At 45.5% G+C, this 20,985-nt stretch overlaps 1 protein-coding gene and 1 long non-coding RNA gene across 2 annotated transcripts in view; one reads left to right on the top strand and one right to left on the bottom strand.

The window, feature by feature from the left end:
* Nucleotides 1-20,985, bottom strand: part of LOC130367855 (uncharacterized) — a 401,538-nt gene that overhangs the window by 21,399 nt on the left and 359,154 nt on the right. Inside the window, exon 5 of the long non-coding RNA XR_008892203.1 lies at nt 4,848-4,930. This is a non-coding gene — a long non-coding RNA (uncharacterized LOC130367855). The remainder of the gene's footprint in view (nt 1-4,847; nt 4,931-20,985) is intronic.
* LOC130367851 (adhesion G protein-coupled receptor E1-like) overlaps nt 1-20,985 on the top strand; it is a 117,796-nt gene that overhangs the window by 21,868 nt on the left and 74,943 nt on the right. The gene's annotated exons all lie outside the window — the stretch shown is intronic.

The following is a 20,985-nucleotide window of genomic DNA, read 5'->3' as shown; positions in this document are numbered from 1 at the left end:
GTTTTTATATCAACTGACTCCATTTACAGATTTGTAAATTACTTCTATTAAAAAATCTTAATCCTTTCAGTACTTATGAGCTGGTGAAGTTGAGTTGTTCTTTTCTGTCTAAGTGCTCTCTGATGACACCTGTCTCGGGAACCGCCCAGTTTAGAAGCAAATCCCCATAGCAAACCTCTTCTACTCTGTGCAGTTCCCGAGACAAGCAGAGATGTCAGCAGAGAGCACTGTTGCCAGACAGAAAACAACAACTCAACTTCAGCAGCTGATAATTATTGAAAGGATTAAGATTTTTTAATAGAAGTAATTTACAAATCTGTTTAACTTTATGGAGCCAGTTGATATAAATATATATATATTTTTTCCTGGAATACCCCTTTAACCCCTTCACGACGAGTGACGTACATGTACGGCGCCGCGAAGTGTCACTTGGCGCGCGGCGACGTACATGTACGTCGCGGGGTTCCGGGAGCGCCGCGTCACCGGTAGCGATGATCGGACCGGGATGACTGCTGTTATCTAACAGCAGGCATCCCGGCACATCGCCAAGGGGGGTCCTGAGACCCCCCCATGACCGCGATGCGCGCAAATCGCAGGTCAATTCAGACCTGCGATCTGCGCGATTCCGGGTCATACGGGTCACTGGTGACCCGGTGACCCGGAAAATAAGAGGGATCGTAGGTGTCCGAGACACCCTAGATCCCCCTAAAGGGATAGGAGTTTGGTGGCAGGGTTGCCACCCCTCCTATCCCTGCTATTGGTCGGCCGAGCGACCGACCGATAGCAGACCGGGGGAGGGGGGGTTAAAGTTCGGTTCCCCCGCTTTGCCCACCTATCGGTGTCCGGGCAAAACGGGGGAACCGTCCAGGGAGGGTCGGCGCCGAAGGTCCCTACCTGGATCCCGGATCGTGATCCTCCATGCGGGGATCCCCCACGTGCGGCGGCGGCGGCTTCCGGGTCCTGCTAGGTGAGTTGTTGCCTAGCAACATCCGGAGGGCCACAGTTTACAGTGGTCTCTAAACCGTGGCCCTCCAGATGTTGCAAAACTACAACTCCCAGCATGCCCAGACAGCTGTTTGCTGTGTGGGCATACTGGGACTTGTAGTTTTGCAATATTTAGAGGGGTTCAGGTTGTAGATCACTAAGTGGTCTCAAACTGTAGCCCTCCAGATGTTGCAAAACTACAACTCTCAGCATGCCCAGACAGCAGTTTGCTGGCTGGGCATGCTGAGAGTTGTAGTTTTGCAACATCTGGAGGGCTACAGTTTGAGACCACTTAGTGATCTACAACCTGAACCCCTCTAAATATTGCAAAACTACAAGTCCCAGCATGCCCACACAGCAAACAGCTGTCTGGGCATGCTGGGAGTTGTACTTGCGTGCCTCCAGCCATTGCATAACTAGATCTCCCAGCATGCCCTTCCGCAATCAGTACATGCTGGGAGTTGCAGTTTTGCAACAGCTGGAGGCACACTGGTTGGAAAATACTGAGTTAGGTCATAGAACCTAACTCAAGGTTTTCCAGCCAGTGTGCCTCCAGCTGTTGCAAAACTACAACTCCCATCATGCATGGTCTGTCAGTGCATGCTGGGAGTTGTAGTTTTGACCCCCCTCCCGTGTGAATGTACAGCCTGGCGGCAGATTACAGTGAGTTCCCCGCTGCAAATTTGAGATGCGGCAAATTTTCCGCCGCAGCTCAAACTCCTAACGGGAGACTCAGTGTAATCTGCCGCCAGTGTGAATGTAACCTAAAAACACTACACTACACTAACATAAAATAAAGAGTAAAACACTACATATACACACGTACACTGCCCCCCCACCCCCCACCCCCCTTCTCCAATAAAAATTAAAAACGTATTGTACGGCAGTGTTTCTAAGATGGAGCCTCCAGCTGTTGCAAAACAAAAACTCCCAGCATTTCTGGACAGCAATTGACTGTCCAAGCATGCTGGGAGTTTAGCAACAGCTGGAGGCGCCCTGTTTGGGAATCACTGGCGTAGAATACCCCTATGTCCACCCCTATGCAAGTCCCTAATTCAGGCCTCAAATGCACATGGCGCTCTCACTTTGGAGCCCTGTCGTATTTCAAGGCAACAGAATAGGGTCACATATGGGGTATCGCCGTACTCGGGAGAAATTGCCTAACAAATTTTGGGGGGCTTTTTCTCCTTTTACCCCTTATGAAAAGGAACAGTTGGGGTCTACACCAGCATGTTAGTGTAAAAAAATAAAAAAAATTTACACTAACATGCTGGTGTTGCCCTATACTTTTCATTTTCACAAGAGGTAAAAGGGAAAAACGCCCCCCAAAATTTGTAACACAATTTCTCCCGAGTACGGAGATACCCCATATGTGGGCGCAAAGTGCTCTGGGGGCGCACAACAAGGCCCAGAAGGGAGAGTGCCCCATGTACATTTGAGGTGATTTGCACAGAGGTGGCTGATTGTTACAGCAGTTCTGACAAACGCAAAAAAAAAAAACACACCCACATGTGACCCCATTTCGGAAACTACACCCCTCACGGAATGTAATGAGGAGTGCAGTGAGAATTTACACCCCACAGGTGTCTGACGGATCTTTGGAACAGTGGTCCGTGAAAATGAAAAATTTTGCACAGCCCACTGTTCCAAAGATCTGTCAGACACCAGTGGGGGGTAAATGCTCACTGTACCCCTCATTACATTCTGGGACTAGTGAGGGGTCTAGTTTCCAAAATGGTATGCCATGTGGGGGTTATTTTGCTGTTCTGGCACCATAGGGGCTTCCTAAATGCGACATGCCCCCCGAGCAAAATTTGCTCTCAAAAAGCCAAATATGACGCCTTCCCTTCTGAGCATTGTAGTTCGCCCGTAGTGCACTTCAGGTCCACTTATGGGGTACCTCCATACTCAGAAGAGATGGGGTTACAAATTTTGGGGGGTCTTTTCTACTATTAACCCTTGCAAAAATGTGAAATTTGGGGGGAAACCCACATTTTAGTGAAATTTTTTTTTTTTTTTTTACATATGCAAAAGTTGTGAAACACCTGTGGGGTATTAAGGCTAACTTTATCCCTTGTTACGTTCCTCAAGGGGTCTAGTTTCCAAAATGGTATGCCATGTGTTTTTTTTTTTGCTGTTCTGGCACCATAGGGGCTTCCTAAAGGTGACATGCCCCCCAAAAACCATTTCAGAAAAACGTACTCTCTAAAATCCCCTTGTCGCTCCTTCGCTTCTGAGCCCTCTACTGCGCCCGCCGAACACTTTACATAGACATATGAGGTATGTGCTTACTCGAGAGAAATTGGGCTACAAATATAGGTATACATTTTCTCCTTTTACCCCTTGTAAAAATTCAAAAATTGGGTCTACAAGAACATGCGAGTGTAAAAAATGAAGATTTTGAATTTTCTCGTTCACTTTGCTGCTTTTCCTGTGAAACACCTAAAGGGTTAAACATTTACTGAATGTCATTTTGAATACTTTGGGGGGTGTAGTTTTTATAATGGGGTCATTTGTGGGGTATTTCTAATATGAAGACCCTTCAAATCCACTTCAAACCTGAACTGGTCCCTGAAAAATTGCGAGTTTGAAAATTTTGTGAAAAATTGGAAAATTGCTGCTGAACTTTTAAGCCCTCTGGTGTCTTCCAAAAGTAAAAACTCGTCAATTTTATGATGGAAATATAAAGTAGACATATTGTATATGTGAATCCAAAAAAAAAAATTTGGAATATCCATTTTCCTTACAAGCAGAGAGCTTCAAAGTTAGAAAAATGAAAATTTTTTAATTTTTTCATCAAATTTTGGAATTTTTCACCAAGAAAGGATGCAAGTTACCACAAAATTTTACCACTAACTTAAAGTAGAATATGTCACGAAAAAACAATCTCAGAATCAGATTGATAACAGAAAGCATTCCAGAGTTATTAATGTTTAAAGTGACAGTGGTCAGATTTGCAAAAAAGGGCTTCGTCCTAGAGGTGAAAATGGGCTCCGTCCTTAAGGGGTTAAAGCCCATAGACTTCTATGGGATTCCACATTTCCATTAAATGGGAGTGCGGAATCCCTTAGAAGTCTATGGGCTTTAATGTGAGGCGGAATTCCACAAGCTGAAATTCTGCAATGTGAATAGATCCTTACAGCCGGGACCTCTGTATAGCCTCTTATCAGAAGAATATAATAGAGCTTGATCTGATATCCCGATCCCTAACTCTTTGAAGCCGATTGGCACAAATCATTTATTTCTAACCACAAATTGCCACTGGCCGCCCATGCACATAAAAAAACAACAACAAAATAGTTAAAAGATGGTATACCTACCCTGCTTTCATGCAATCTTCCCATCTGTGTGTAACCTTTGCTAGCACTGTAACCAAGCATCAATTTCAATCACCAAATTCCATGACGGGGTAAAAAAAACAAAAACCTAGAGTAACTAAACCCCCATACTTAACAAAGTGTGGTGTTAAAACTTCACTTTTATTAAAGAATTATATATAAGATCTCGGTGCATGAAAACCTGCAGCGCAATCCCATTAAGTTATATAGGCTCTCATGTCCGGAGCATGGCAATTATATCAACCAGTGTCTGCAGTACGCTGTGCAGTATGGGCATGAGGCTGTTATTCAAATAAGTTCACAAATTTTTCTCCCCTACATGTTTCGGGGTTAGACCACGTCTTCAGGGGTTAAGAGACAAATGGCTCCAATTAGGCAAAGTGCTTTCTTTTACAACCTTGTCTAAGACCTCCCACTAACAGGCAGCCAATCACCACAACTAACAAAAGAATGGAAAAGTAATAAGCCAATCACATATTGGAGGTCAAAACAAACATTGAATTACTTCCGGCGCTGGATATTTACCTGGTTCCGGCGCGCTGATTCCACATCACTGTAAATCTTCCACTGTTCCTCTCCTGGCTAAGTGTGTTGGTGGTGTTATTTACCTAATGCTTATGGAGAAAAGGACATGATGGCTTAAAGGGGTATTCCGGGCAAAAACATTAGGGGATAAGATGTCTGATTGCCGGGGGCCCGCTGCTGAGACCCCCCGCAATCTCCCTGCAGCACCTGCTTTCTATGTTGGTGCTGAATCTGTAATGGCCGTTACACCCCCGCCCATAGACATGAATGGAGGGGGCGTGGCGTGACGTCACGTTCCCAGTCCCGGAAACCTGGAGGTTTCCCAAACTGGAGATTCAGCATCCGCATAGAAAGCGGATTCTGCAGGGAGATCGCGGGGGGGGGGGGTCTCAGAAGCGGGCCCCCGGTGATCAGACATCTTATCCCCTATCTTTTGTAGTGTTGAGCGGCATAGGCCATATTCGAATTCGCGAATATTCGCGAATATAATGGACGAATATTCATCATATATTCGCGAATATTCGCATATTTGTTATATTCTCGTTTTATTTTCGCATATGCGAACATTCGCGTATGCGAAAATTAACATATGTGAAAATTAACATACACAAAATTAGCATACGCGGAAATTCGCATATGCGAAAAGTAGCATATGCTAATTTACGCATATGCGAATTTTCGCACGCCAGTCTCACACAGTAGTATTACAGCCTTCTTTACACCACACAAGCTGGAAGCAGAGAGGGATGATCACTGTGATGTGTACTGTGAAGAAAAAAAAAACAAAAAAAACGAATATTCGTAATTACGAATATATAGCGCTATATTCGCGAAATTCGCGAATTCGCGAATATGCGATATTCGCGAATAATATTCGAATTGCGAATATTCGAGAGCAACACTAATCCTTTGGATAGGGGATAAAATGTTTTTGCCCGGAATACCCCTTTAAATCTTTCTGATCTACTAGTCTGGACCTGAAGGGGGGATTTATCAAAACCTGTGTAGAGGAAAAGAGGTAAAGTTGCCCAGAGCAACCATTCATATCGCTTTTTTCTTTCCTAAAAAAAAAAGCCTCTGAGAAATAAAGAAGCGATCTGATTGGGTGCTAGCTACAGCTGCACCACTCTTACTCTATACAGGTTTTGATACATTTCCCACATGGTCTCCACTGGCCAAATTTACAGTTAACTTACACCTGGCCAGATGGCTCAGCCCCGACTTAAAGGGGTACTCCACTGGAAAAACATATATATTTTTTTTAATCAACTGGTGCCAGAAAGTTAAACAGATTTGTAAATTAATTATATTTAATAATCTTAATCCTTCCAGTACTTATCAGCTGCTGTATGCTTCACAGAAAGTTATTTTCAAATTTCTTTTCTATCCAGAGCAGGAGAGATTTGCTATGGGGATTTGCTCCTGCTCTGGACTGTTCCTGACATGGACAGAGGTGTCAGCAGAGAGCACTGTGGTCAGACAGAAAATAAATTTTAAAAGAAAATAATTAATTAAGATTAAAGGGGTTCTCCGGTGCTTACACATCTTTTCCCCTATCCAAAGGATAGGGGATAATATGCCTGATCGCGGAAGTCCCGCAGCTGGGGACTCCCGTGATCATGCATGCGGCACCCTGTTTGTAATCAGTCCCCGGAGCGTGTTCGCTCCGGGACTGATTACAGGCGACCACCGGACCGGCGGCGTGTGACGTCACGCTCCGCCCCTCAATGCAAGCCTACAGGAGGGGGCGTGACAGCTATCACACCCCCTCCCGTAGTCTTGCATTGAGGGGTGGAGCGTGACGTCACACGGGGGCGGTGGCTTGACGTCACACGCCGCCTGTAATAAGACTGATTACAAACGGGGTGCCGCGTGCAAGATCACGGCGGTCCCCAGCAGCAGGACCCCCGCGATCAGGCATCTTATCCCCTATCCTTTGGATAGGGGAAAAGATGTGTAAGCACCGGAGAACCCCTTTAAGGATTAAGGTTTTTAAATAGAAGTAATTTTCAAATCTGTATAACTTTCTGGCACTACTTGATTAAAAAAAAAATTTTTTCAACCAGAGTATCCCTTTAACCCTTATTTTACCTATCTATCTTTCCTTTCCTCTTTGGCCCCTGTTGCAGAGACCCAAAGGGTGGGTTTCTAAATATTATTCTCTTTATTGTTATTGATATGATACCGCGTGCTATCATGTAATCCTCCCTCTTTTTTTCTTTCTTCTCTTTTGATTTCCCCTCCTATATTTCCCCTTTTCTCTGTTATCCTTCTTCCTCATGCTTTGTATTCTCTTACTGTTGTTCTTTTTTATACTACTATACTATTTCTATATACTACCATCGGATGTACAGCGTATACGCCAGTGTAGTACTGTATCTAGTATCCCCATAAGGGTAGGGTCACACATGCTGTATTTTACTGTATATATGCTGCTGCGTATTTCCCTACCCATTATGTGTGACCCCCTACCCTAACACGGAATTCTTATTAACAATGCCCACAGGAGTTGCAATATTGCTTTGCTTTATGGTGTACTGGGTCTGTTCTGTGCTGTTCTACTGATTGTGGGTGTCTCATTGGTTGGACGCCCAGGGACAGCTGGAATAACCCTTCAATAAACCATTCTGTACCTTTACCTCAGACATGAATCATGTTTACATTGCAGTCTAAAATATTTGCACTTCACATTACATAGGTTTTGATAAATCTCCCCAAGAGGAAATATGGTGCAGTTGCTCATAGCAACCAATCAGTTTGCTTCTTTTAGAGGCTTTTTAAAAAATTAAAGAAGCAACCGGATTGGTTGCTATGGGCAACTGCTCCACTTTTCCACTACCCAGGTTTGTTAAATCTCCCCCATTGTGTATAATAGTGTAAACTGCAATGGCTTTAACCCCTTGAGGGTTCAGTGCATTACATGTATGTCCTGAGTCATTAACGGGTTAAAGGGGACTCCACTGCTAGCCTTTTAATCCCCTATCCAGAGTATAGGGGATAACATGTCTGATCGCGGGGGTCCCCAGCAGCCAGACTCTCCACCGTGGCATCCCTATCATCTGATGCTCCTTACCTTGTTTAGTTTTTAGTCTTACACTGTGGAGTAAACATCCACAGTGTAGGGAGAAAAAGTAAGTAAACCCTGCAAAAACCTGGCAAAAAAAGAGGAGTGCTCAGGGGACTAGTGAGTTGAGTAGTGAGAACCAGGTCCTGTTCAGGAGATTGCAGATGGTTCCAGCGGTTGCCCCCCCCCCCCCCCCCCCCCCCCAAGATTAGACGCATATCCCCTATCCTGAGTATAATTTCAATGAAGTCCATACAAAACATTTTATATATTAGCCATTAACCTCTATAAAGCTCCTTGCTGCAGTATAAAGAAAACACAAAACAGCATGCAAGTTCTGAATTGAAAAACTGTACAATGAAGGGAATTTGTTCTTCTCAAATGAAAACAAATTTCAGAACTGAAGTTAAAGAGACTCATTTAGCTAGAAAAAGCTACAAAAGTATTGCTAAAGCCCTGGGTGGACATCAGTTGCGAGGTTAAACAAATGGGACATATTCAGATTCAACCAGATTCTCTGGGCTTGGTGGTAAAGGAAATGACTAAGCAGTAAAGAAGCAGTGCTTGAATGGGACTGTGTGGGGCAAAAAAAGTGGCAAAATGTTGGTGTAAAGAAAGACAACCAAGTCTATTTGGTCTGGACTTAGTCTAGCTGGTTAAAGATGCATCAAATTTTCTAACAGCCTGTGTTAGTTTGACAAATCGGGTGCATTTGTAGACTATCTAGTCTATGTTTGCATCATCTAAGAATTAGACTGTTGGTAAATTTCCCCTCTTCTACAAATGAAGAATATTCAGGACTATAGCTAATTTCACAAGGAGTAGGAATTCGGTTAAGGAAAATCCTTACAGGCTATCGGCAATCCTGAAAGATGTGAGAAAATAACCAACGGTTACAGTAAAAATTCTATTGAAAACTCTACAAAATGTGTCCAGTATTAGAATAACAACGAACAAGAATGCGATCATGAAGCACAACACAAAGGAAGGCGCTCTTGTAAAAAGAAAGAAAAAAAACAATAATAATAATTAATGCCCATTTCACATTTGCCTAATGTCTTGCGATCTTTGAGAGAAGTACAAACAATGATCAAAAACACATATGTTAAGCAATTAAAGAATGTTTTGGACAATAAGATTTGTGATTTGGAATGTCAGAGACTAATTGCTGTGCCATGACCTGAGGAGGGCTGGGCATGCTTGTTGCACTGTGAATGTTTACATGATGTGTTCAATAAAAGTCATGGACAGTAGAAATCTATGTGTGTGAATTATTTAGTAAAATTACAAGTGTCTATAATTGTAGGCCATAAATATACTAAAAATCATGCCCCCGTCCCTTACTGAGAGGACAGTAAGATAACTACAGCAAGCACTGAGTGTATTGGCTGCAACTGGTTAGAGCAAAAGAGTTCATTCTTCCTGTGTTCGGCTGATGCATCCTTCATTGTTGTTTCGTCAACCAGGCCAATTAGGAGGCTTGGATGATAAGCCAATTACATCTAGCCTCGGTATCCACACCCTGCCTTTGTTCAATTTCTACACTAGCTCCTAGCTTGTTGTGGTTTCCCAGTACAGGACCTCCTCCTGTCCCTTGTATTAAGTCCCCTCAGCTAGAGCTCCTCCATCTCCACAGGGCTCTCCTGCAGGGCTTGCCTCTTGGTCACCTCATATAATTGCATTAACATGTCAATTATTTAATGTATAGGTATAATAAATGTATAGGACCTTCCAAGGTCATGTGATCTACCATTGTGAATGTACATAGGTTTAAGGACCTTACTGGGTTATGTATTGTACCCAGAGTTCACTGGGTTCAGGACCTACAGGTTTGTTGGCCAATGAGCTTAGTCCAGCCCCTTAATATATAAAGGGCTGTTGTCTGTAAATTCGCTCTCTTCTCTCTTATCTCCCGGATCCAAAGTAATCGCAATCAGCATATCTTCAATCTCAATTCATTTAGGCCAAAGCCTAAAGGATCAGCAGCCACTAAAACTGTGAGTTATAAAGTTCAACCTACAAATCCTGTGTGACTACTATTCTACTCAAATCTTATAATTAGTAGCACAGTGGCCTGCATAAAGCTCATTACTATCCATCCCAACAAAGCCTGTGAGGAACCTGCATCCCAGTTACCTCAGGAGAATCTGTTTCATTGTAGAGACTGTTGCATAAAAGTTCAAGTAAAAGTTTCCAGTTATCTCATAAATTCTGCTGTGGACATTCCGTTTATTATCCCTGCCGTTTTGCGGCAGGATCTTGAATACTTAGTAAACCGCACTCTGTCGTCACGACAAGTAAGGGTTAATACCACCAGACCCTTCATTCACCATTGCAACACCCCAGACACCACATTGTGCTTTGGCTTGACCTTGGCTTTTATTTTGCTTGACCTTGGCTTGTTCTTTGACTACTCTTCTACTTACTGTATTTGTACTGCCATGTTCTCACCAGTATCAACTTGGCCTATTTGACTCTGATTTTATATTTGGTTGTCAAATTATTATTTTTTTTATTAAGGTTCATGGAATAACAAGCAGACTTGAGCACATAATAGTGCAAGGCATATTGGTAAAAAAAACAAGCATGTGGACACAAAAACATATAACATTTTCCAAGAAGCATGAGAGCAACAGGCACTCAGGGTATTGGGAACAAGATTAAAATACCCTGAAAAAAATTGAACAGTCGGGACTCCAACTACACAATAGCCATCCCACAAGAATAAGCCCCCAGAAGGGGCAAGACCCAAGAAAAAAAAAGAAGAGAGATAGATAAAGAGAAAGGAGAGAGAGAGAGAGAGAGAGAGAGAGAGAGAGAGAGAGAGAGAGAGAGAGAGAGAGAGGGAGAGAGAGAGAGAGAGAGAGAGAGAGAGAGAGAGAAGGAAAAAAATGGGGAGGAAAACTCACACAGCCACTATCCACGACCCATTGGAAGAAAGGAGGAAGAGAGCCACCCACATTAGACTGAAGTGGAATAATTATGCCAGGGTTGTTAGACCTTCCAAAAATGATTTTCTTTATTTATTAAAATACTATGAAGACGGTGATTATCCATTATCCAATTCAGTTTTGCCCTTACTAGACTAAAAGCACTGTCATTTTCTTTCAAGAGGTCGCTATAGCATTTTAAATAGGAAGGATGCAAATTTCTGTGAATACTTCAACATCCCTGGAATAGGTTTAATAAGGCATAAGTGGGAGACATAATTATGTTAACCTGGGTAGGAGAAAATAACATATTAAAGATTCTCCTCCAAATGCAACAAATCTTAGGGCAGGTCCACCATGTATAAAAAGGAGAACTCACAGTCCCACAATTGTGGAAGCACATAGGAGAATAACTCTGAACCATCTTTGCAATACGTTATGGGACTATTAACAAAGAAAAACCTTGTAATTAGCTTCCACTGATGCCATATTGATAGAAACTTCAGCAGTCGTTCTGCCATGTCTTGCCATCCCCTCATAGAAAGACTTAGAAATGTGGGCTTCTCAGTGCACATATAAGAAAACTTACAGGAAGGACAAATCAATACTAGAACAAATAAGAGAGAGAGTATGTTAGCCGAATGTAGAGGCCAAGCACTATTTTGAGTAGCTTAAAAAATTGGTAATCTTATTAAACCGAAAATCGTCTATAAATAAAGTCCCCAGTATGAGAAAGGCCCTTGACCTTGGCCTAGATTAAAAGATGAATTAGACAACAACCTTGCTGCAGGGGAAGCCAAACAATATGTATAATTCAGTCTGTCCCACAAAGCCAGGGTAGAAGAGAGGAGGGGGCATAAAATAGTCGGACTCTCTTTCTGTGGGATCCAAGGTAGAAGGTCAGTGGCCATCGAAAAGCAAGCTCACTGTTCAAAAGGAGTTACAAAAAAACCAGAGCACTAACCGAGCCATATGATAATATTTAGTCAAGTTTGGAAGACGAAACCTTCTAAATTTCTTCATCCCCAAATAAATACCAAAATATTGTTATGCATCTGCTTTAAAAAGTAGAAAGGTACACCCACTGGAACTTCCATAATGGCCCCAAATTAGCACTATACAAAGACTCAAAGATGCAAATGAAGGTGTCAAAAAAAAAAAAAAAAAACAACCAACCAAAATAGATAATTCGTCTTCTCTCCAGCACAGTTTTAAATTTGATTCTATCACCTGGGCCATACGAGGGTACACAGTGAGGACTCCCACAATCACTTGCCAACTTACAAACTTGACACTACAGAAAAGTCCCAAACTCCCTTCCCTACCTAGTCCATTGGAATGGTTATGGACCAGAGGAGAGATCATGGGTTCTTGCCTCCTGGGTTCATGCTCCTACTCTGGTGAGGAAATTTCATGCCTTTCATCTGCACACACCTTAACCCATGATAAAAGGTCTGGTGGCCCCTCATAAAAAGGGAGGAGGTACTGTAATAGGTGTATCTGTTTTTGGTAGTAGGATTAATTCCTCCTGTGTCCGGCTAATACATTCTTTATTGCTGTGACTTCTGGGCCAATCAGGGGACTGGTATGACATTTGGCCTTGGCACCCACACCCTTTTTAGGTGGACTATATTTTCTCACTTGGTCTGTTACTCTGAGCCAGTGTTAGCATTGAATTGTAACACAGCTCCTGACTTGTGCTTTGCTTTCATTCTGTGTATTCTGATCTTGGCTTATTCAGTGACTACTTTTCTGCTTACCGTATCTGTACTCTGATGCTCTCACTGGTACCGACTTAAACCTGTTTGACTCTGATTTTCATTTGTATTTGCATTCTCTTTCTCTCTTTTTGCTGTGCTGTTAGTTAACCATTGTTTATTACTATGACTTTGTTAGCATAGGGCACAATACAGTCCCTATTTATGGGTTTGTGTGACCTATCAATGCAGCTACTGGCAGCCGCAGCAAGAAGGAGGCAGCATATAATGCAGTGGCAAGAGAGGCTCTCTACTTTCTGCTTTCAAGATGTCACGTTGAAGCAGAATCTGCCTGCTTAACCAATCACTAACCCCAGTGGTGGTTGAGTGGTACTGCTTCAATGTATCATCTTGAAAGTAGAAAGAAAAGAAGAGCAATGGGGGACTTAAAGGAGCCACAGTGGGTCCTGCAGGAGTTCAGAGTAGGAACGTTTAACTTTTGTTTTATTTAAGAAAGAAAATTTAAAAAAATAAGTAAAATCCTGGAAAACCCCTTTCAAGAACTAAATCTGTAATGTTTGGATGGAAGAAGGAAAAGAGGGAACAAGAAATTATAAACTGTAAGAGGAAGGAGATGCAGCACTCACCGGCCTTTTTAAGTTCCTTTAGCAAGCATTTACATAATGTTCAGGAGTGTTTTTAAAGTATCTGAACACAAGAACAAGGGGCATATATATATATGTGGTAGCCCTTGGGGGTGTGTATAGTAGTGGTGATATGGTATTCGGTATATATGGGGTTAATGTTAACCCTATAGTTCGTGACGCCAGGCTGAGGGCTGGTATGGGGAGGTAATGCTCCGGCCTATCGCCGCCCTTCCCAGTAACGATAGGTGCATGAAATGACTGAAGGTCCACAAGGAGATTGAACTTGAACAACTTTACTTAAGTGCTTGTGATACATCCAAAGCACAGTAACAGTCTCATACAAACAGTCCTTATATTGCTCAGTGACTGACAGTTGTTGCGGACCTTGAGCTATTTAGAAGGTCTATGAATTTAGGGTAGGTATTTGCAGATCCGTCCGGATTTAGGGGTTATATTAGGTCCGGAGATGCTGCAGAGTGTCTGGGGATTGATACACTCTCTATTCTGAATTACTCAGCCTTTGCCGCAAGGCTCGGGCCTAACTCACTGCGATAGTTCCTGTGCAGATCCTTCTCGTTTGACAGCCCAGGAACAAGAGAGAGAAAAGATGGCCGCTGCTCCCTTATATGGGCAGGGGGCGGGGTGAATCCGATTGGTCCGAACATCTGTCATTCACCATTACACAGAGTATTGGGATTGCATACATCACAGGGCCTCCAAAGGTCCTTAAGCAAAATAGCATAGAGTTTACCTAGTCACGTGACCCGCAGGTCCTGCAACGCTATGGAACCGGTAATTAACCATTTATTTACATATATATTACTATATTTACATCACCCTTACATAAATTACTAGGCTATTAGTCTGAATAGAGGCGACAAGGGGTAGGCTACACAACAGGGATCCCTACGTCCTAGGGACTCTGGCTATGGGGACCCACACATACATAGGTACCGTATAAGATGCGGTACCTGACACCACAAATCCCCTTACTTAAGATAAGTCGGCCTTGACGTCTGTCCCCTGAGACAGAGGGACTAGGACAGGATGCTATAGAAAAGGATGATCTGTACTTTTGCTCAGGGCTCAGGTATGTCCTTCATATAAGGATATACTGGCTAATGTCTCATTTTTACATCAGTTCTGAGGATTAGCTAATATCATTGTATATAATTACCACAGGATTGAAACCCCACTTTTGTCCATAGGTGCGGGTCCTCTACCCCATTGTATGAGTGCACAATTGCACTTGGGGTTGAGCACCTGTTATCACCTTGAGACTATGTTGTTTTGTTTTTCTGATCTGTACTTTTGCTATACATCCTAAGTAGATTAAACACATTTACATTCTTTTGATACCTTTCCTAGTATCTGGATTAGGCAATTAGAAATCTATCTAGACATATAATGCTATCTAGACATTTAAAGAAGCTATCTATCCTTTAGTTTCTAGCTTCCTATACAACTTTTTCAAACTTATTATACATTTGAAGCTTACTAGACAATTAGGCAGCTATCTGACATGTAGTTGCTAGCTCCTAAGACACTATTAGCTCTCTATACATTTTTATGAGGCTAAACTGAACATCAGCACATACTTCTATACATAAGGCTAACTAGACATTAGTACAGCTTTCTATACAGTTAGCTTCAAGCTGACTAGGCATTTGAATTATCTCACACATTCTATTTGCCAACAATAGGTTCCCTGCTAGTTACTACACAAAAGGTATACTGGCTAGCCGGAAGCTAGGTCACTGCTAGGGTCTATAAGGCTGCTAGGGTCTATAAGGATGGCTGCTAGGGTCTATCGGCTACACGCTACTTATCCCTAGAGCACTTTCAAAACAACCTACTGTCACGATGCCGGCTGGCAGGTAGTGGATCCTCTGTGCCAGAGAGGGATGGCGAGGACCGCGCTAGTGGACCGGTTCTAAGCCACTACAGGTTTTCACCAGAGCCCGCCGCAAAGCGGGATGGTCTTGCTGCGGCGGTAGTGACCAGGTCGTATCCACTAGCAACGGCTCACCTCTCTGGCTGCTGAAGATACTGAAGATAGGCGAGGTACAAAGGAGTAGGCAGTAGCAAGGTCGGACGTAGCAGAAGGTCGGGGGCAGGCGGCAAGGTTCGTAGTCAGGGGAGATAGCAAAGGTACTGGTACACAGACTATTAAACACACAATAACGCTTTCACTAGGCTCTAGGGCAACAAGATCCGGCAAGGGAGTGCAAGGGAGGAGACTAGATATAAGCAGGGAACAGGTGGGAACCAATTAAGCTAATTGGGCCAGGCACCAATCATTGGTGCACTGGCCCTTTAAGTCTCAGGGAGCTGGCGCGCGCGCGCCCTAGAGAGCGGAGCCGCGCGCGCCAGCACATGACCGCAGGAGACGGGAACGGGTAAGTGACCTGGGATGCGATTCGCGAGCGGGCGCGTCCCGCTGTGCGAATCGCATCCCCAACGGCCATGAGAGAGCAGCGCTCCCGGTCAGCGGGACTGACCGGGGAGCTGCAGGGAAAGAGACGCCGTGAGCGCTCCGGGGAGGAGCGGGGACCCGGAGCGCTAGGCGTAACAGTACCCCCCCCCTTAGGTCTCCCCTTCTCTTTATCGGGTAACTGCCTCCCCTGGGATGAGGACACCGGGAAAGGATGGAGGGATTCCTCAACGGCAGGCAGAACCGCAGGAGTAGGAATGGGGAGAGAGGGCAGAGGGCGGGACCTGGCACGGGGCAGTGTGACACCAGGAGGAGGGCCATGAGGGGACACAGAAGCTTGCCTGATGGAACTGGGAGGGGGGGAGGGGCATTTCCTGTGGCAGGCAGAGTCCTTAATGACCTTAGGGGGACCAGATACAGGAGGAACCACAGAGTTACGGCAAGGGTTACTGGGAACCGGTTTTAGACAGTTCTTGGAACAAGAGGACCCCCAACTCTTGATCTCCCCAGTGGACCAATCCAGGGTTGGGGAATGAAGTTGAAGCCAGGGAAGTCCAAGGAGAATTTCCGAGGTGCAATTGGGGAGGACCAAAAGTTCAATCCTCTCGTGGTGAGATCCGATGCTCATAAGAAGGGGCTCCGTGCGGAAACGTATGGTACAGTCCAACCTGGCTCCGTTGACCGCGGAGATGCGGAGTGGCTTGACAAGACGGGTCACCGGAATATGGAATTTATTCACAAAGGACTCCCGAATAAAATTTCCAGAAGCTCCAGAGTCCAGACAGGCCACGGCTGAGAGGGGAGAGCTGGCTGAAGTGGAAATCCGAACAGGTACCGTGAGACGTGGAGAAGCCGACTTGGCATCAAGAGACGCCACACCCACGAGAGCTGAGTGTGAGCGTGCGTTTCCCAGACGTGGAGGACGGATTGGGCAATCCACCAGAAAATGTTCAGTACTGGCACAGTACAAACAAAGATTCTCTTCCTTACGGCGATTCCTCTCTTCCAGGGTCAGGCGAGACCGATCCACTTGCATGGCCTCCTCGGCGGGAGGCCTAGGCGCAGATTGCAGTGGAGACTGTGGGAGAGGTGGCCAGAGATCTAAGTCTTTTTCCTGGCGGAGCTCTTGATGCCTCTCAGAAAAACGCATGTCAATGCGAGTGGCTAGATGAATGAGTTCATGCAGGCTAGCAGGAGTCTCTCGTGCGGCCAGAACATCTTTAATGTTGCTGGATAGGCCTTTTTTAAAGGTCGCGCAGAGAGCCTCATTATTCCAGGAAAGTTCAGAAGCAAGAGTACGGAATTGTATGGCGTACTCGCCAACGGAGGAATTACCCTGGACCAGGTTCAGCAGGGCAGTCTCAGCAGAAGAGGCTCGGGCAGGTTCCTCAAAGACACTTCGAATTTCCGAGAAGAAGGAGTGTACAGAGGCAGTGACGGGGTCATCACGGTCCCAGAGCGGTGTGGCCCATGACAGGGCTTTTCCAGACAGAAGGCTGACTACGAAAGCCACCTTAGACCTTTCAGTAGGAAACTGATCCGACATCATCTCCAGATGCAGGGAACATTGGGAAAGAAAGCCACGGCAAAACTTAGAGTCCCCATTAAATTTGTCCGGCAAAGACAGGCGGAGGCTAGGAGTGGCCACTCGCTGCGGAAGAGGTGCAGGAGCTGGCGGAGGAGATGGTTGCTGCTGCTGTAGCTGAGACTGAATCTGCTGTAGCTGCGACTGGAGTTGCTGAGTCATGGTGGTCAAGTACGACAGCTGGTGATCTTGTTGGGCAATCTGTCGGGCTTGCTGGGCGACCAGTGTGGGGAGGTCGGCGACAACAGGCAGAGGAACTTCAGCGGGATCCATGGCCGGATCTACTGTCACGATGCCGGCTGGCAGGTAGTGGATCCTCTGTGCCAGAGAGGGATGGCGAGGACCGCGCTAGTGGACCGGTTCTAAGCCACTACAGGTTTTCACCAGAGCCCGCCGCAAAGCGGGATGGTCTTGCTGCGGCGGTAGTGACCAGGTCGTATCCACTAGCAACGGCTCACCTCTCTGGCTGCTGAAGATACTGAAGATAGGCGAGGTACAAAGGAGTAGGCAGTAGCAAGGTCGGACGTAGCAGAAGGTCGGGGGCAGGCGGCAAGGTTCGTAGTCAGGGGAGATAGCAAAGGTACTGGTACACAGACTATTAAACACACAATAACGCTTTCACTAGGCTCTAGGGCAACAAGATCCGGCAAGGGAGTGCAAGGGAGGAGACTAGATATAAGCAGGGAACAGGTGGGAACCAATTAAGCTAATTGGGCCAGGCACCAATCATTGGTGCACTGGCCCTTTAAGTCTCAGGGAGCTGGCGCGCGCGCGCCCTAGAGAGCGGAGCCGCGCGCGCCAGCACATGACCGCAGGAGACGGGAACGGGTAAGTGACCTGGGATGCGATTCGCGAGCGGGCGCGTCCCGCTGTGCGAATCGCATCCCCAACGGCCATGAGAGAGCAGCGCTCCCGGTCAGCGGGACTGACCGGGGAGCTGCAGGGAAAGAGACGCCGTGAGCGCTCCGGGGAGGAGCGGGGACCCGGAGCGCTAGGCGTAACACCTACTAGGTTATTCTTAGAATTGCGTGTTTATTTTTATATTTGCAAGAGCACCTACTGGCCAGGCAGAGCATCTCACACACGCAATGAAAGAGAAGAAAAAGTGTACCTAACAGTGGCAGGAACTGGGTATCAATATGCTACAATTCCTTAAGTGTTTTCTTAAGTGAGATATTTATTTTGATGTATGTACTAGAGAAATTTTGAGGTAGTACATGTAAGTGAGTTATCTAAGGTACTATGTGTACAAGTACTAGTTTAAGGGAAATTCTAACTACTATTTTTGTCGAGACAGGTGTTAGCGATGGGCGACAGCAATAATACTACCCTCGGAGAAGCCGAGGTGTCCCCTATTGAGTTACCTACTAAACACCTTTAGCATTCTATAAATTTATATGTACAAGAATTAGGTTTTTAGTGTTGAGTGTACACGTGCAGTGTGTCAATATTTTCTGTGTACAGCTCTAACTTACTTTTTATGTACATAGACATTAGACTATTTTCCTATGTACAACCTTTACTTACTACTTATGTACACAGATACAAGGATATCTTTTTGTGTACAGAACCATATACATATTTGCTATACATTTATCAACACTCCAACATGTTTCAGATGCATTCATCCGATAAGTGCAACATTTATCATAAGAGTTCTTATGAAGCTGGTGGTATATACATAAAGCAGATGTGTAAGGATCAGCAGTCCACCTACACTAAGAGTCCAAAGAAAATATACAAGTTGGCGTATAAGGATCAGCAGTCCACCTACACTAGGAGTTCATAGGAAGGGAAAGGTAAACACGGCCTTAACCACAACTCAGCCGGGTACAGTCCTTAATGAATCTCCTACAGGCTAGGAGTCTCTTGACTTAATAGTCAGGCACAAGCTTAGTGGTTACGTTGCTGAACTTTGAACTGGAAAAATCTTAGCACAGTCCTGCTAGGCACCATTCTTGAACTTGGTTACTGTAAGACAAAAATGGTTAGACAGAAAAACAATATGACATTACTTTAGAGTCTCTTTAGAAGATGTTCTTCTTTACTCTTGTAGTGCCTCTTCTGGTTCCTCTATATCTGCCAGCATCAGGGGCAGGATTAGACTTAACATAGCTTTGCCACACCACATTGGTGAGGATGGAGTTGTGGAAGGCAGCTTGAGAAGGGGTTATAGGCTTACTAGCCAGGATCACAGTGGGGCAATAGGGCTTGAGCACCATCTCCAAATTAGGAGCAACCCATGACCCTTTCGTTGGTACCTTAAGAACTGGCAAACTCTCACTGCTCCGAGAGGGCCTTGGTACATCTGTGGGTACCCCAGGGTTAGACAAACTCTCCCTGCTCCGAGAGGGTCTAGGTACCGACTTGGGTGGCCGCAACTTTGGCCTGTTTTCTTCACCCTGTGCAGAACTTGACTCTCGACGGTATGAAGAAGATGATGAACTTGACTCTTTGCTGTATATAGAAGATGATGAACCTGACTCTTTAGGCTCCTCCTCCTTGGGTACGCTGGTGGAGGCTTTAGGAGCAGACCTCGTCGGCCTCAAGTTGAAGGGATCGGACTCCCAATCCGTCGACGGGAAATATTTGAAAGGAAGCTGTGTTGGGGCTGTTGGTCTGGTGACTGCTGCAGCCCATTCTCCACGAAGGCTCTGGACAGGGGTGTACTCCACAATTTCACCCACCTCCAAGGTATAGAATTTCTTATGGAGATATGGCCTTTGCACTGCTCGCCGGTTTACGAGGATGGTCCCATAACCTCTTGTCGAACTTGGCCACAGTTGCTCTCCCTCTTTCTAATGGCTCCTCCCCTTCTCGGGGATGATCCCATTTACGGATGTACAATGCCTTCATTTCTTTGGTATTTTCTTGATACCGCACTTTTTCTTCATAAGGCAAATGTACGTGCTTTGGAGCGTATGGGGTCCTTTGTATCGGGCCTTTAGCTTTTCCATCAATTCGGCCAGCTCTTCTTCTTGACGGGCCCTTTCCCTTTCTGCAGTTGGGATTGGTGGGAGTGTCTTCCCAGGTAACGGTTGAAGTACTCTGTGCATGTACTTGATCAGCTCCGGCTCATCTCCGAACACCCATTGCAGCAATTTTGGTGAGCACGGTCGTGCACTTGGCAAGCTTGATCGAGGAATGACCTCAGGGCTGGAGGAGGAAGAATAGGCCGCCTCTGGCTGGGTACTCACAGCAGACTCCTCCGACGGGATCTCGGCCCTCGAGCCCCAGGTTCTGTGGTGAGGGGACAATCTCACCGGTGACGCACCTCCAGGTGTCCCTGCACTGTTCGGTGGAGGTGTCTCTGGCCAATCGTCGTCGTCGTCATCATCAGGCAGTGGGGGAAGATTGCAGGCCCCCTCTTCGTCTAATGACAACCGCTGCAGACGATCAGCAAGCTCTTGAAAATGTTGGGCTGCGACTGCCACAACTTTCCGTGTTTCCGGCGCCATTTTGCCAACTTGAACTTGACGGCTGGGATACAGCAACTTGGTGTCCACGCCCAGGGGCGGGGCGTGGTGCAGCGCGGGCTTTCTTCATTCCGGCAGCAGTTCGGCTCCGCCTGTGCCGACCAGACCAGAGGATCGCAGCAAGAACTCATTGCGCAGTTTAGACATTTCAACTGTAGACAAATCTTCGCCTCCCCCTTACTTTTCTCTTGGCCCCCTTGTATGGTGCCCCACAAGCACCGTTCTTGTACACAGCAACACATGAATAAAGTTCGCTTTCTGGGGGGAGGAGTACACTTTCCCTAGTGGCAATAGCAGGCACACAC

Source organism: Hyla sarda, chromosome 4 (genome assembly GCF_029499605.1).
Source record: "Hyla sarda isolate aHylSar1 chromosome 4, aHylSar1.hap1, whole genome shotgun sequence".
NCBI lineage: Eukaryota > Metazoa > Chordata > Amphibia > Anura > Hylidae > Hyla > Hyla sarda.
The sequence above is the reverse complement of the archived record's forward strand: the minus strand, read 5'-3'. Positions and strand labels throughout refer to the sequence as shown.